The 17,413-nt window shown below is 38.2% G+C and overlaps 1 long non-coding RNA gene across 1 annotated transcript in view; it reads left to right on the top strand.

Annotated features, from left to right (window-relative positions):
- LOC108404227 (uncharacterized) overlaps positions 1-17,413 on the top strand; it is a 416,170-nt gene that overhangs the window by 247,968 nt on the left and 150,789 nt on the right. The gene's annotated exons all lie outside the window — the stretch shown is intronic.

Raw genomic sequence — 17,413 nt, 5'->3', positions numbered from 1 at the left:
TCTGCATAAAGATAAATAGGGTTTTGAAAGTATTCTGCATATGAATTCTTTGATATTTATGAGTAAATAATTTCTCCAAATCTGTCACTTTGCTTTTAAATTTATATTTTGTCATGGAACAATTTTAAAATATGAAGCAATAAACTGTACTAGTCTTTTCCTTTCGTGGATTTTAGGTATATGTTTTCTTTTAGATCTGCTAAGCCTAAGTTTATGAACATACCAACATTATCTCCCTATATTTTCATATTTTTATTTTGTGATCCTTTAAACCCATCTGGGATGTTGTGTTATGGAGCAATGAGTGATTCTAATGTATGTATATGCATGTGAATGGACGATTGTATAAATACCATCATTTTTAGTATTCCCCCATTGATTTGAGAGCCGAACTTTACCAAGTGTGACAGAGGCCTGTCCACACAAAAGCCAACCACAGCCCGTCTCACCTGGCTTCCTGGTCTGTAGAGACGGAGGATTGTTAATTCACCTGCCGAGGTTTCTTTGCCGCCGGAGGTGGTCATGTGACTCCATTGTTTCCCAGGCAATGTGTGCAGAGTTCCTGAGCGGGTGTCAGCACCCAAGGTTTATTTATACGTCACCCTAGCGTGACTGTCATGTTCTTCCTGCTTAGAATATGACTGTGAGTTTGAAGGTGCAAATATCCTGAATCCGTATGTGACAAGATGTGCAAGGAAGAATGGCGGAACAGGATGGGAAGAGCGGAGTCTCCAACAGCGCCACCAAACCAGTATTTTCAGCTCTGAAATATTAACTGTAATGTATTTAATATTGTGTTAGGTGGGTTTCCTGTTACAGGCAAACAAATACAATTTTTCGCTATTAGAAACCTACCAGACATGGCCGTTTCTAAGCTGTTTATATTCCCATTCATATTGTTTATTCCTACATCAATACCACAATAATTTAATTAGTATTTAATTCATCAAGATTTAAATAGATGACTTTTTTAGTATCTGAAATGACATGACCTCATCCTTTGTCCTTTTTTCAATTTCTTATCAATTATCATTCTTTCAATTTTTTAAATTTGTTTTGCCATGTTCCATAATTGATCCTTCTTAGATGTGATACATATTGAATATTATTACATGTTTTGTTTTGTGCCTAAAGTAATCATAGTGTTTTCTAAGCTATTAATGTAGAAAATTACAATAACAGGTTATTTCATTTGCACTATCTTGGATTACAGAGGTCAATTTTAGTTGAACACGGTATGTTTTTGTTTTAGTATATTTTTAATGCATTTTGTTAAAATATGTAGGATTATACATCTATGCTTATTACTAATATTGAATTGTAGGAATTGTAGTTTTATTTCTTTTTCCTTTTTTCTTTTTGCTATGATTTTATGGCATAATACCATGGTTATTTAGATCTCAGGAAATGACTTGGGTATTTTTCCATTGTTTGTTCTGGAAAACTTATAAGATGGGAATTATCTGTTTTTTGTGCGTTTGGCAGAACTTGTTCATAAACTATTTAGGTGTTATGTGTAGGCTTAGTTCTTCAACTTCAAGGGTAGAGTTTTTATTTAGAATGCACTCTTCAAATCTCTTATAAAATAGTAATTTCAATATTATTAAGTTACTGATTTTACCACTTTGCTTTGTAATTCCCAGGTGAACAAAGGAAATAAGATGATAAGATAGAAATAAAAATTTTATGGAGTAACAACATGTGTAAAGAAAAATCAATGACATTATTTGAGCTTCGAGTTTAAGCAACAAAGGGAAACATTTATCACAAAGTAGCATTTCTTTTAAGAAAGTAATCTTAGAGTTTGTGATTTTAATCAGGAACTTATGATTTAAGATATAGACTCTACATTTTATTTATGACAACAACACTGATATTTAAAAAAAGACTGATTTAATGGGAATATTATTGAGAACATCAAGTACCTTGACAAAGAAAGAGAAATGTAAAATTGTAGAGAGTGCCATATAATCTCTTACAATATCGTTTCTTATGATTATAGACATTTTCTGTAAGTGTGTTTTTGAATAAACAACAAAGGGACTATTAAAAAAGTAGGCACCTATTTCTCTTCTGAAAAATACTACGCACTAAAAAACATATTTTATGTTCAAGTAACAGATACATTTATAGTTCCAATATTCAACCTGTTGTAAACATTATTAATATGACTCTTAACAGCTTTTAAATTAAAAGAATTTCTCATTTTAAATATATTTCACAGTAATATTTCATATAGCATGACTTTTATCTAGAATTGCAAAGCATACATTTAGATAGCATTAATAATGATCATTCACTTGCTTGCGGGATTTTTTTTCAAATAATAAATAAATACATCACTATGTATTGAATTGTGTCCCCAGATTCATACACTGAAGCCTTAACTCCAGTGTGATAATATTTGGAGACAAAGATTTTGGGGACATCATTAGGTCACGAGGGTGGAGCCTTCATAAAGGGATTATTGCTTTTACAAGAAAAAACTTGAAAGAGATCCTCTGTGCGGTGAGGACACAGCAGGAGGTGGCCATCCTCTCCAGGTGCGGAATCTCGTCTAACACCTCCTTGATCTTGGATTTCCAGCCTCCAGCACTGTGACAAGTTGGTGCTCAAGCTCCCCCCTCTATGGTATAGTGTTCCAGGAGCCTGAGCTGAAGAAGGCGAATATGTTCTCCCAAAGCCTGGCTCCCACACCCACCCTCCCACACCCCTCCCAGCATGCACACCCACACCCTCCCACATCCCCCCACATGCATGAGTGGAAGCACCTCACACTTGATATAACTTTGAATTAGATAAATGTCACTTTGCAAAAGCTATCATACTGTTTTCCATGTCTGACAATTGACCTAAATTAAATTATAATTGTGATCACATTATTTCATAGTTGATTTAAAAACCATATTGAATTTTATAATCATTTCAAATAAAAAGGCCCACACGTATTTTTAAGCATCCATACAGGAATATCAGACAGCAAAGATATAAATCACCTTAATGTTTTTAATTAAAAATGTTTTTAATGTTTTAATTTGCATATATAGCACATACATTTATAATAAATGTGGTAAGTAACATAGAAGTAACAGGAGTCAGTAACATCATAAATTTGCCCCCAAGGTTGATTTGTTTGAAACTCTTTAAAAAACATCCAAGAAAGATTATGATAATGCTTCTTTTTTTTGACTTTAAAAAGATAGCAATAGCTTCTTGACTGAAAACAGTTTAAAAATTTTAAGTTAAATACTTCTTTTCTTGTCAGTCTGTCATCAAGGTTCACTGTTTCTTTACACGGTTTTATTTTTAAACTGCAGGGCTAGTTGAATAGTGCCTAAAAAAGACTAAGGACGCAAGAAATCAAGTTGCACTATTGATCTTTGCATGGCGTTCATCATCATATTTTATTATACGATCACTGAATTAGTTAAGCATAAATAATTAAAAATTGAAGAAAGCAAGCCACTTGAAAATTCATCTTATAATATTGCTTTAAAATTGCCATTTGCAAATTGAGTGGAAAATCTCAAATCTATGCTCTTTTTCTGTATTTTATCACCCTTCACATTCTGTCAAGTTGTCTCACTGGAGCTCACAGCATTTCTGTGAGGGAGACATCTTTTTCTCAGGCTTCTTTTAAAACAGGGAAATATGAGGCTCAGAGTCTTGTTATTTAAACAATAGGTCTGAGTTTTCTAAATTAAGGCTGTCTTATTTTAAAATCAGACTTTCTTACTACAAAACTGACCAAGAGTCTCAGAAAGACTCACGAATGTCATGTCGCTGAAGCCGGTAAAGATGAAGTGGGCTTCTTTGTGCACGTTTTCTTCAGTTACCTATGTAGAAAATTAGGCCACATGAGACTTTTGAGGACAGCTTTAAAATTAAGGATGTTGTTTAAATGAATTCCAAGGCTTACTCTTAAACACGGATAAAAAAGTGGAGATAGCTTTGTTTTCTTTTTCAGCCCATCATCAAAGATTTTTGTTGCCTGGTCTTGCTTTTAAACTGCAGGACTAAATGCAGTGCCTGCAAATACTTGAGAGAGAGGGACCCACACAGGGACAGAGACAGAGAGAAGGCCTGCCGTGTGGTCGTGGCCAGCGCACAGGAGCTCCGGGACACATGTCAGTTGTCTGAGGTGCTACACGCTGGGCAGAAATAGCCTGGTCCTGGCGTCCCGGCTGTGCTCGGTTGCTGGCGAGGAGCTTCCATGAGGAGCCGGGCGCTGCTCTGAAGCCGGGGCAGGCCCCAGGGGCTGCTGTGGGAGGGTGTCTGCGCCCTCTCTCCACCCTTCTCTTGGAGGGAAGGCTGAGCTTTGGTCTCCATGCTGCCATGGGCGTGGACCAGCAGAAAGGCAGCCAGATTCCCTGCTAAGGTGATTGCGGTCCCGTGGAGGAAGGCGGCAAGCAGTAAGGAAGAACGTAAATGCGATGCTTCTGGCAGGGTCAGTACAGCGAAGGACACAGCACACGCCACCTTGGATGGAGCACGGGGCAGTGCACTTCACATGGTGTGTAAGGCGTCTGAGTAAATAATGGATTCAGGGCACTGTCTGAGCCCAAGAGAACATGCTGGGCCAGGAATCCACACGTCCTGGCGCCCACCTTGAACGTGGGAGGAAGGCAGTCCCTGGAGGCAGGCCGACTGTCAGGAAGAAAAGCAAGCTTCCCAGAGATGGTTTCCATGGAGTCTCGGTGCTGAAGAGGCCTGGTAGCCGGGGGTGTGGGCCTGGATCCCGAGGGAGGGGGTCTGCAGGGCCCCACAGCTCTGCTGAGCGGGCACAGAAAGCCGGGGGGCACCTGCCCACACCCTGACCTTGGCAAGGCAGAGGGAAAGCATGGGTCAAGTGCGACTTCGGGATTTTACACTAGAGAAACTCCTGGGTGGTGAGAGATTTCTTTCGTTGATTTTATAACCTCTATTTGCAAGAGTCTGTCCGTTACACTTGTATAAATATTTATCTGATTTCTGTTTCCTTTTACAAACTTATGATCATTTTCAACATTAGAAAGTTATAAAATGGTCAAGCCTATTTACTTGTTAAGATTCCTTGCTTAGAAAGTCATTCCGCTTCTACAGAAAATGTCTGCTTCAATGTGTCTTCAAAAATCACCTTTTAATATGTAGCTCTTTAATTTAGCAGAAAGATGTTTTTTGGTGTGATGTGGTTTATGTATTCTTCAAGCGGAGTTCATTCCGTGATCGGGCGATCATCGGGCGGCAGGTGCTCAGAACAGGGTGTTAGAGTCGGAGGGCTCTCGGGCTCTCTCCGCCTGCAAAGGAGAGGGGTTTCTCCCATGTTTTTACTGATCTTCAGGCAGGAAGCAGTATTCCTTCTCTGATCTTTTATTCTCTTTACGGCCTTTTTCAGTACGTCTTCTCATCACTATCTTCTCCATCAGACAGATTCTCAGTCCCCATGCCTGGGGCTCAGCTCTCCATTCTCAAGCCACAGTCTTCCTAAGCAATCATAATGATCCCTGTGGTTATGGTTTGAGAAGAGCGGCTGCCCTCTTTGATGGGATGATAGAGACTAGCTGGAGGACTAAAAATCATTTTTAATGGAGAAATATAGATTTCCTAAAGGCAAAACTGAAAAAATAAATATGTTTCAATTTCTGAACTTTTTGATTGTCAGACAGATCTAAAATTCTTGGTAGAAGACATTACAAAATATTCTGATTTCTAATCTATGCACACAAAGCTGAAGTCACATTCATCTTTTGCCCAATTTATATTCCTCATGTACTCTTTCTTTCATCTATTTATTGCTTTTCCCAGCAAAATTTAGTTAAGCTGTTATTAGGCGTCAGATTAGCTTTTACATATCAGGAAGGGAGGCTGAGTAACGTTCAGCCTCTGCCATTAAAAATCTCCAAGCTTGGTGAAAGATGTAGTCACATAAAGGGCTTACTATTTATTATTATTATTAATTAATTAATTTGGTAAAGACAGTGATAAAGACGTGGCTAGTTTGTTACAAGAGCAGATGGACGGCTGGCTTCTCCATATTGGTGGACATGGTCAGAAAGTCTTCCTGAAAGAAAACAGTATGCATCACCCTGGTGTGCTTATTTTAAATGAGAAATATAAAAGTGGTGACATTTCTGAAGGCAGAGGCTCCAGGACGATCTAATTCTGTGTGTATTTCAAATTCTAAACATGACATAGTAACAGCACATGCCTCCAATTTTATTAGGAGTCCTCCCAAAGAGTGAACTCCAGTCAGTGAGTCAAAAAAGGTGCTTTGGTTTCTGGGACCTGGTGACTTCATGTCTCAGTTATCTGCTGGGTCCTGGGAGATGGTCCAGGCTGTGGAGTGATGCTGACTAGCCTTCGCAGAAGGTTCTGAAACAGAGCCACACCTCACTGAAAGATAGTAAAGATGACTTCTCATTCTGGCTATTATATTCATGAAAATATAAAATATGAGATGATATTCTAAAAGTGCATTATCAACAGGTTTGTACATTTGTATAAACAAAAGAAATTTCTTAGTTTTCAACTATTTTCCTTGCCAGAATATAAATATTTTCTCTCTTTCTGAAGAAATAGTTCTAGGCAGAGTGATCCAATTTCTATCTTGAGGTTTACTATAGTGGTAACTGAATAATTTTAAGTTAAATCACTAATTAAAAGATTCTATGACCTTTGAAAATATATTAAAACAAATTAATCATTCTCCAGAAAAGAGAGCCAGTGTTTTCCTATTGGTAAATCTGGCCATTTAAGTTGTTTCTTTGTATCTTTATAGAAAATCACTTATAAAATGCCTGATTACTTTAGGTACATTCAACTTCTTACCAATGAGTGCAATAGTGCTCTAGGATTAGAATAAAAAGCATAAGTTCTTAGAAGAAAATTATCTTTGTGATGTTTTTGAGATTCAATATGTTCTTGTCATACTGGCTAAGAAATGACCTTTTTCTTGTTTTTTCTAACAGCTTCAAGAGATATTTGATTCTCTAAAATTGAACAAAAGGAAACAGAGACATCCTATTGTACTCTCTCCCCTTCTGGTATCTCACTTGGAGCTTCTTTGACTCTTTTCAAATATGTTCTTCATGCTACTAAAATTAAAGTCAAATTAACCTCTGACACTCATATAGTTAGAGAGGTAGGAACTACATTTTCAAAGGTTGATGGACTAACATTCCAGCCTATATACAGACAATCTAGAAAAGACAGATTGCTAAACTGATTCCCTTCAAGTTCTCTTTGAAAAGCCCCATTTTAGTATTATTTTTATACGTGTGTGTTTGTATCATAGAAGGTCCAGAGAGAGTGTGTTTTACCCTCCATAACCTCCGAGCTGGTCACACAGGGTTTTCTTCACTGGCAATGTCCTTAACTAACTTGGATTCATTACTCAGCATCCTTGTTCTCACTCTGCCCCGCTTCCTCAGTGAGGTTGGTCTGGACCTGTGTTTCTCAGTGGAAGTTTCTTGCATTTCTTGCTGATTCGGCAGGCCTCCTTTCTGCTGTGGGGTAGAATTGGGTGGACGCAGGAAATCTGAGAGCATCTCAGTCCTGTTTTTGTCAGAAGCAGCCATGTCCTTAGTGCAACATTTAACAGGTTCATAGGCCCAGATCATTCATTGCCTTAGTCATGAAGGATGTTTTGTTTACCTTCTCATTCAAACATGAATCAGCATATTCCTGTTTTTCTCATCTGCAACATAACTCAAATAATTGCGTTTATGGCCCAAGGATGCTGGGGGGCTGGAATGAGATACCAGTGGTATGCAGAGATCTTAGCATCATGCGTGCCACCTAAGAAGTGCTCCATGGATATTAGGTACTGTGTTGTGGTGAGGTGGAGACAGGGAGGCTGGGTGCAGGGAATTGTGCAGACTACAGATGCAGGTGGGATCACCCAAGTAGAGAGGGTAGCGGGAGGAGGTCTCAGAACTGCAGGGCCTGGTACAGTGGCCAGTGGGCATATATGGCTATTTCCACTTAATAAATAAAAACCTGTGTTAATCAATTACACTTGCTACAATTCAAGTGTTTTCAATGGTCATATGTGTTCAGTGGCTACTGAATTGGACATTGTCGATATAGAACATTTTTGTCACCATAGAAAGTACTAGGGGAAGAAGTTATCTAACAAAAACCCCTAAGGAACATATTCCAATTAAAGGAATCTTGATAGTAATGGCTAATGTTCACTGAGTATTTACCATGTACCATTTACCTCTACATTTCCTCTAAAGCTCTACAAAATGCTCATTAGTATTACTCACATTGTATATCAGAGGAAACCAAGAATCCCTTAGTTTAAAGGATGGGTCCAGGAGCCTTATTGGGAATAAGGATCAGGCAAAGCCATGGCCCAAGTCTGAGTTCAATTCCAAAATACCAGTTCTAGATTATGTTGTCTTTAGCTGCCCCCAGGCATTTTACTGCATAGGGCTGATTGTAAGAGTTCTATAACCAGCATCATTCATATTAAGAAAATGTTCATCCTTAATGTATAAGCTTGCTTTTTGATTTTGAAGTTGCTGTGTCTTCTATAGTGACAGAGAATGGCAATAATAATGAGATTAATATTTTTTAAATGTTTCTGATTTTTCTACTCTTCAAAGCCAAAAGATGTAGGACAGTTAAAAATAATTTACCCAATGTTGCACTTCCTCCAGTTGTTTTGAGGTATAATTAACAAATAAAAATTGTACATATTTAAGGTGTACAGCATGATTTGACGTATGTATACACTGTGAAATGATTATTATGATCAAGCTAATTAGAACATCCATTACCTCACATAGCTACCCTTTTTTGGTGGTGAGAACATTTAGATCTACTTTCCTAGCAAATTTCAAATATACAGAACATATTAACTATAGTCACCATGCTGTACCTTACAACCCCAGAACTTACACATCTTATAACTGGAAGTTTAGATCCTTAGGCCAATATCTCTCCATTTCCCCCACCCCAAGCCCTTAGTAACTACCATTATACTCTTTGCTTCTGTGAGTTCTACTTTTTTAGGTTCTACATGTGCGTGAGACCCTGCAGTATTTGTCCTTCAATGTCTGGCTTGTTTCACTTAGCATAATGTGCTCCAGTTTGTCCATGTTGTCACAAGTTGCAGGATCTCCTTTTATATGGCTTAATACTATTTCATTATATATATCTGTATCACATTTTCCCTGTCCAGTCATCCATCAGTGGACACGTAGGCTGCTATTGTGAATAATCCAGTGATGCATGTTATTAGTGACTGGCTTCAGATGCTTTGGGTATTGGCACAAAAACTAAGACCAGTTCTCTGATGGTACATCTGATGCTTTTTTACCTGTTATCTTCTCTGTTGTTTCCCTGATACGCTTAGATGCACAACTTCATGAACTCTGGGTGCATTTACCTTATTTGATAAAGCCTGCTGTCAAGCATTTCCTGAGCATAATTAAAATGGGGTATAAATATCTGCTTTTCCTTTGTGTCCCTAAAGGAGCTTCGATGAACCACCGCGGTCCCTGGCCTGGCTTTGCCTCCTTCTATTTTGCATTATGTCAATAGTCAAAAATGTTTAAATATTTTCCTTGCTGATGTTTTGACAATGCTGTAGATCTACCATCAATCTTGTTGATGACAAAATTAACACAACCAAACTCGATTATAATCACTCTGAAGTAAAAAAAAACTTCAGGGATAATAACAGCCTCTTTCCGAGACTGCTTCTCCCTCCATTTCTGCGACTCCCTGTCGGAGACAGGCGTGTGCCGATCTCTTTCGCTTGACACACCTTTTGCTTCTATTTTTCTTAAGTGACATTTTGATGACAAATGTGACTCATGTGATGCTAATAATACTTTTCATATTCAACTCATTTTTGCCTTTATGTACTTACGCAAGCAGAAAATTACTGTATTTGTATAAAAACAGTTCTATAGAATTATCTATGAAATTTAGAGAATTACAATTTCAATTTGACTGAAAATGTCACCATTTGATTATTCCTGCTATCCTATCAATCATACTCTGGAATGTTACTTCAGGGTAAGAGAGAACAATGCTGTTCTAAAAAAACCCAGCATTTATACCTCAACCAAACCATGACGCCAGTCACATGTACCAGGGCTGTCTAATTACAGAAGAGACATGCCATTTATTCTCATGGGAAAGCATATCATGTCAAGAAAATTATTGTTGAAAATACTAAAATGATTCTTGCTTCTCCTGTTTTTGTTTAACAAGTGCTTCCTGATGCACTAACAGATGTCTGCTTTTATGCAAAAGTACTTTTTCAGACTTTGTATTTTAAGAAATGCAAATATATGAAAATTATAGAAAAACATCTCTGTAATCTTGATGCTATGATACAATATTTTATGTTCATAAATTTTTCTGATACTCTGCAACTGAATATGAAATTTGAAATGGAAGTTTAACTTTCCCTAGGGATTTTGTATCTTTAGAAACAACTCTTCTAAAGCAACTCCATTTTGTGAAGTAACACTTTTAAATATATATATATCTATAAAATAATGAGATGGTAAATTAATTAGGAAATTTATGTTCAAGGCATTACCAAAAAAACCACAGCGCTCCTGATTTCTGTATTTGGTGATTTTGCCCTCAAGGAATACAAAATATTTCAAGAGAAAAAATAAGAATTATAAAACGTGTAAGGAAATAATTTGTAGACTACCTTAGAAAGACGTCATTGCTGTTTTTAACATGCGTGAGTGTTCTTTGAGAAGCACTTAATGGGGGCAGTGGTCCTTGATTTGGACCTTGGAGAAGTGTGAAGGTATGGATGAAAGTCTACAGAATGTACAACAAGGGCTGACTAGAGAAAATTGGTTATTTAAACCATCTAATGACTGAAAAGCCATAAAAGAACATGCATATTATAAACAAAATTATGGTTATAAGAACTCTCTAATGTAAATAAGCAGTGGAAAATTCATTTGATTCTGACTGTCTTTAATTCCAGCTAAAGTAAATTGACATAATTCACAATGATATAATGGCCACCAATAAATAAACTGAAAAGAATTATTTAGATTCTCTCATTTTAGCTAGTCATAACATTTTTCATATATAAGATAATAAGGACACAAATTTTTTGCCATTCAGTTTGCCTTTGTGAAAAGCATTCTTTGTGACACTTGAATCCTTTTGACTTCTAATTATATTAGGAGATTTTTCCAGTTTCCTTTTTAAGACTAGAAGTGTCTGGGGAGCAAAGATGCTAGTGGCCCTCTGTCCTGATGCTGCAGTCGTCTGTTTTGCAGGCAACGTGGTGAATGGGGGGCAGTGTATCTGTCACGAACACCCTCACCATGACTGACACGACAGACAGACTTAGCTGACTTCACACTAATTAAAAAGAACAAAAACTAAGGGAGGTCAAGTCAGAGAGAATGTAACCGTTTCTAATACTGGGATAAATTATTAACAACAGTGAAAGGGTGTAAGAGGAAAACCTCATTTTAATAACTGAAGTCAGTCCCCAAAAGGCTTTGTGTGAAATGCTGAGAACTAGTGAATGGATGCATATTTACTCTCTGAGAAGCTGTGAGAAAAATATACGATCCAAGGGTTCCTCCCCGTTAACACCACTGTGGGGAAGCTGCAAACGGAGGAGAGGTTAATGGATTCTGGAAATGAACCTGAGAACCACGAGAAGCCTCTGGGCCGTGGGTCCGGTTTGCTGGGGCTGCTGAGAGAAGGCAGCTTAAACAAGTGCACGTTCTCGTGGTTCTGGTGGCCAGAACATCAAGGTGTCGGCAGAGCTGGTGCCTCTTGAGGTTTGTAAGAGGGTGTCTGTGCCGTGGCTCCCTCCTGGCTTCTGCTGGCTTGCTGGCTGTCTTTGGCAAGATTTAGATGAAAGTCTACAACACATGCAAAGCATTCAGCCAAATATGATGGCTGGAGACAAATAATTAGTTATTTTAAGCACCTAATAACTTAAAAATTTTGTTAAAATTGGGGTGTTAACTCCAGTTTGAAAAAGATGGATGCACCCCTATGTTTATCGCTGCACTATTTACAATAGCCAAGATATGGAAGCAACCTAAGTGTCCATCAGTAGATGAATGGATAAAGAAGATGTGGTACATATACACAATGGAATATTACTCAGCCATAAGAAAAAAACAACATTTGCAACAACATGGATGGAGCTAGAGAGTATTATGCTCAGTGAAATAAGCCAGGCAGAGAAAGACAAATGCCAAATGATTTCACTCATATGTGGAGTATAAGAACAAAAGAAAACTGAAGGAACAAAACAGCAGCAGAAGCCCAGAACCCAAGAATGGACTAACAGTTACCAAAGGGAAGGGGACTGGGGAGGACGGGTGGGAAGGGAGGGATAAGGGCGGGAAGAAAAGAAAGGGGGCCTTACGATTAGCATGCATAGTGTTGGGGGGGCACGGGGAGGGCTGTGCAACACAGAGAAGACAGGTAGTGATTTTACAGCATCTTACTATGTTGATGGACAGTGACTGTGAACGTGGTGACAAGTAGTGATTTTACAGCATCTTACTATTTTGATGGACAGTGACTGTAAATGGGGATGTGGGGGGGGGGGACTTGGTGAAGGGGAGAGCCTAGTAAACACAATGTCCTTCATGTAATTGTAGATTAATGATACCAAAAAAAAATTAGGGTGTTAAGAGAGCTAGTTCCTTCTGGAAGCTCTAAGGAAAAATCCACTTCCTTGCCTTTTCCAGGGTGTAGAGGCTACCAGCATTCATTGGCTTCTGGCTGCTTCCTCCACCATGGAAGCCAGCAGTCACATCCCTTGGACCTCAGCATCTGTCATCACAATTTCTCATCTTATCCTTCTTGTCATCCTTCTCCCTTGAAAGGATTCTTATGATGACATGGGGCCCAGCCATGCCATCTAGGACAGTGTCCCCATCTCAAGATCTTTTACTTAATCACATCTTCAAAATCTCTTCTTGCCATGTAATATAGGCTGTGGGAATTAGCACCTGGACTTCTTGGGGGGTCATTATTCAAGGTAATGTCAGGGTGGTGCCAGGTACCAGCTGAAGTAAGCAGAAGTTGTCATTGTCCAGCTGGAGTCTTCAGCATTTCCTTATTTCTCCCATCTGCTCTTCTACCCACACTTTCACAAACTGTTGAAAAGTCATGGTTTCATATTTCATTATTTTCATGCTCCCTGTAGTAGGTATTGTTGGTGCTCACCAATATCTATATTCTCTTTCCTCCCAGGGCACATGGAAGGCTACACTTCCTGTGACTCTTGGATTATTGCCAATGAACTGTGAATGAAATTGATCTTTATTTTTCTGAACCACAGCATTGTAAAAATCCAGAAGCATCGCCAGGTTCTCTTTCTTCTGCTGATGTGGCCAGGGACTGTAAAAGTCATCAAATTACTCTCAAACTGAGTCCCCAAAGGACAAGGTGGGGCCACAACTTCCCACTTTCATCCTGTCCTTGCCTTATAAGTATTTTAAGAAATTTGGAGTGTGCAAAAAATAACCTTTTCTGGAGGATTAAGTCACTGGTATTTTGGGACCCTTTGTTATTGCAGAATAAGCTTACCTATCCTAATAAATTCCTCAAAATAATTTAAAAATTGACTAATTCATGTCTTTTAAGTTGATGTATAAAAGGTTTCATCCTAACTGGAAAATGTAGTTTCTAGTATTTTGTCAGTATTGATGTTTTGATTTTAAATTGTTTCATCACTCTTTGTATTCATGGACTCCAAACATCATAGCAACTTGATACTTACCATCATTTATCTCAAAAAAAAAAATTACAAGAGCCAGCACTTCTTTAAAGACTTCTTATGTGTTTCCTCCATTTTACTGACCCATACTTTCATATTACTTGCTGCAGGGAACTATAAGTAAAATACATTTTAAAGCTTTATATTATTGATAATGTGCCATGCTTTTCTATGACAAATTATTCACATAAAATGAAATGTCTTAAAATACATGACCATATATTTTAGGGATTTAGTTATTTTTATTATCACTAATATAGAAATGATCAAAACAGCTCAACTCTAATATTTGGACAAATTTGTATTAAAAACAAAAGTAACATTTCATGGAAATACATCACAAAATGAGAGTAGTGGGGTTTTTAAATGTTCCAATAGCTCAAATATTAATGTATAAATATGGCTTACTCCTGGAATTTCAAAATACTCAGCATCAACTTTATTTCTGTTCTCCTTTTAATGTAAATGCTTAGGAAATTGTTCAGTAAATAAGAATGTGGGGGTTAAAGTAATCTTGTTACAGCAGTATCATTGAACTCTTTGTTTTCTAGTTATATGCCACAAATTTACCATTGAAAATGGTTTTGAATGATTTTTCATTTGACAACTCAATTATGCCTCCTTTCATTTCTTAAAAATACAAATAATAGGAATTCATCAAAGTCGTGCAAGAATGAGTTAGCCCAAATCCCTTAGAAAATTCTCTCCATATTGCAGGAAAATATATTCACACTATTTTGGTGAATGCTGTGCCAGGCAATTACAGCCTTGGAAAGATGCCCTTACAAAAGGTCATTGCCTAGATTGGACTTTGAGGGGCAGTGGCACTGGTAAATGTGAGGGTGAAAGCCTGATGGGAAAATCTCTGCTGAGACTCACTTCTGCCCCACCTGATTTATAGAAGGCACAGTCTCCCTGTAGGAACACTGGTGTGGACAAAGGCTTTGAGAAGCACTCATTTTTTAGTCTTTGGTCAAATCTCTGTTCCAGGGTGATGAGTGGTTACCTTTTCTCCTCACTAGTCTCTCTGACAGCATCGATGACCTGAACTCACCTGTACTTTAACTACACGAACACATGCTTTTGGTGCTGAGCTCACAAACTCTGCTTTCCATTAACTGGTTGTCTCCACCAAGAACTCAAACCAGACAGACATTCTCTCAAACTTACTACATTAAGCTGTTTGTTTATTGATCTTAGGTCCTTGCAATTCCCTGCCGTTGTCCTTCTTTCTTTCCCCCCACTAGCCTTTCCTTCTTTCAGGCTGATGTTTCTTACCTAACAGTTGGAATGGTTTTGTAATCCATAGCATCTTATTGAGTGTAATCTTCTTCCAATAAATTTCTCAACTGTCTCCAAGATTATACTACTAAATGCATATTGAATCATGTCACTCCACTCTTTAAAATCTTTGAAGAACTTCTTGCTATCTCTTTCACCAAAAAAAAAGCATTCACATTATCTGATAAGACCACCTCAAAATGCATCTCCATTTCTCATCTCTTTTTCCTGACGTTTGACATCCCCCAATGTTCCACCCTCCTGTTCTGTTTTCTTAGAGCAACTTCCCCATAAAAGTTCTTTCACTAAAAAATAACCTCAAAATTTATCTTAAATTTCCTCTTTAGGGATTCGTCTCTGCCCGCCCACTATTCCTGTACTTCAGTGCAGTGTATGCATCCTTCCTAGAAATGTCCACATCACTCAGTAGTCAACTGGGCCATGGCGTAGGCACTTATTATGATGTTTTTCTTTCTATCAGACTGTGAGCTTTTGAGAGAGAGAACAGAAGTTCTTATCATTTTTTTAGTGATAAAAGAATACTTGGCTCATGTGGAGTGTTGGAAAGAGTAAAAGAATTAATAAAACAGAGACTTGTAGATGTGGTGCCCTCACATGTCCTATATACCAAGTTTGAGTATATTTTACAAAACATGATTATTTGAAGCAATTCTGTATGCTTTTGCAGTTGAATTCTACCAATGCACACTATGAAATTTTTGTTATTCCATGAAGTAACTTTTAGTAAAATGAGAGTTAAATTGCTACCCTTCTCTGTGCTTTTCGAACTACAGACCCGCTGATAAAAAAGGGAAGTCCTGAAAACCCATTTTCATGTCACAAGTGTTGTGCGAGAACTTAGGTGGAAGGGGACGAGAAGCAAGCAAAAGGCAGAGGGAGAAAGAGAGAGAGAATGTGAATGTATATCCGCTTTAGGGCTTTTGTGCTTTCAACAGGAAATTGGTGTTCCCAGTCCTCTGTGCTGAGTAGCAGAGAAAATGCTGAACTCAATTCAATGGCTACCTTTGCACATGATCCCACAGTCTTAACAGAAAACTCTAGAGAAAGCCACTCTGTTAAGGGTGAATTTCTCATATGCAGAGATGCCGGAACTTACAACTAAGTAGACACATAACAAAACAAGCATTAAATCGCTTCAAGACGTAACTTTACGTATTATGTTTATGAACTGAAGGAAGCTATGAAACATTCCCAGTGCTGTTGATTTTGGTCATTTTATTGCAGGCTTGAAAGTCCTTTAAAGACACATAAATTTTTCTATGACTATCTTGGAGCCTTCAAAACAATTTGTTTATTTTGCGTGCTCTCTCCTGGCCACAGCAATACGTTCCAAGTTTGAGGCACTGTTCTTTTCTGAGTCTCTGGCACACAGGTCTTATGGTGACTGTAGGGGAGGCTTGAGTTCTGCGTGCAGATGTAACATTTACACCTCAGCGTATCTATTTTTGCCAGCTGCATTTTCACTGAAATGTGAGGACCCGGCAATACTAAAGTAAGAGATTTAAATATCATCATAATTATAATTCTCTGCTTGCTCAAGAGAATTATCTAAATTTTGGACTTACTTGAATCAAAATTTAAATTGTCCTGTACCATCACATTTTTCAAAAGGAAATCACCATCTATGCCTGAAGTTAAATATCTAGGATTATAGATAACATAGCATTAGGATAAAGGGTTTCTAAAGCCATCATTATATTGGAACAGGAGCTAGGAACAGACGAGGTACTTTTTGTTTTCTTAGTAGTTCTGTATCTCTTTGGACCCTGCTCCTATCAGTTGCATTGGTCTGAGGGTATCCTATATTGCTGGGTTGGTTAATAAATGATTTTGTTGTTCTTAGCATCTTATCTTGTCCAAATGTTGCTAAGATAGACTGAGGATGTGCTTTAAAATTTGTATCTTCTTAGAGAAGAAAAACAGTGTCAGTGCCAGAATAAGCTGGGAGCGATCACCCGGAAATTAGATTTTCTGTAAGGCTCTGATGAGCTCATCAAATATTTAGCGGGTCCTCCACGGATGATCGTATCGAGGGATATGCCGCACTCAGCACTCGGGCTGTGGTGATTAGGATGAAACTCAAGACCCGCTCTCCCATTTACTGCTAGTGTGAGTAGGTTTTTTGTCCTTTCGTTGAGAAAACGTTATTTAACAAGTAACTATGTCTTCTGTATCTCCGTGCCCATAGTAAGAGTCAAGTGCTGGCATTCTCTGTTTTAAATTGCTGTCTCCTAGAAAAGGATGCTCAACTTGGGCCACGCTGATCCCTCTCTCTGGCCGCCCCAGCAGTGCACTTGAATAGATGGTTAGGTCTGTGGGCGAACAGCATTGCACCCCCTGTTCCGAGGGAAGCAGTGTCATTGCAACAAGTTAGCTCGCTCT

This window comes from Manis javanica, chromosome 9, assembly GCF_040802235.1.
Source record: "Manis javanica isolate MJ-LG chromosome 9, MJ_LKY, whole genome shotgun sequence".
Taxonomy (NCBI): Eukaryota; Metazoa; Chordata; class Mammalia; order Pholidota; family Manidae; genus Manis; species Manis javanica.
This window is presented reverse-complemented; position numbering and strand designations above follow the sequence as displayed.